Consider the following 453-nt stretch of genomic DNA (forward strand, 5'->3'; position numbering starts at 1 on the left):
AAAGGGCGACAGCTCGCCACATTAAAATAAATTATTCATGTTTTCATGGTTTCATAACAAATTCAAAAACGAAACTAAAATTAAATCATCTTTGAGAGCAAGGGGGCCCTACGCAGCTTGCATATTTTTGCATATAGGGAGGATCGGCTCTGACTGTAGTATTATTCATATTTTGAATTAACCTTTATTTTTATATTGAAATATAAAACTATAATATAACAATTTAATATGAAATTATGTGCTTTTGTGATTTTTCTAATTTTCTTACATTTTTATTTGTTTTTTTAGTAATTTTACTACTTCATCCTAAACTTTATTTATTTAATTTCTGCTTTTGGCATTTTTATTACATTTTACATTTTTATTTATATTGTTTATATTATGTTTTTATATATATATATATATATATATATATATATATATATATATATATATCTACATTTTTTTATTTAT

At 21.4% G+C, this 453-nt stretch overlaps 1 protein-coding gene across 1 annotated transcript in view; it reads left to right on the forward strand.

The window, feature by feature from the left end:
- Positions 1-453, forward strand: part of LOC107681294 (probable ATP-dependent RNA helicase DDX27) — a 26,715-nt gene that overhangs the window by 4,951 nt on the left and 21,311 nt on the right.

The sequence above is a fragment of the Sinocyclocheilus anshuiensis genome, unplaced genomic scaffold (genome assembly GCF_001515605.1).
Source record: "Sinocyclocheilus anshuiensis isolate Anshui unplaced genomic scaffold, SAMN03320099.WGS_v1.1 scaffold1632, whole genome shotgun sequence".
Classification (NCBI taxonomy): Eukaryota; Metazoa; Chordata; class Actinopteri; order Cypriniformes; family Cyprinidae; genus Sinocyclocheilus; species Sinocyclocheilus anshuiensis.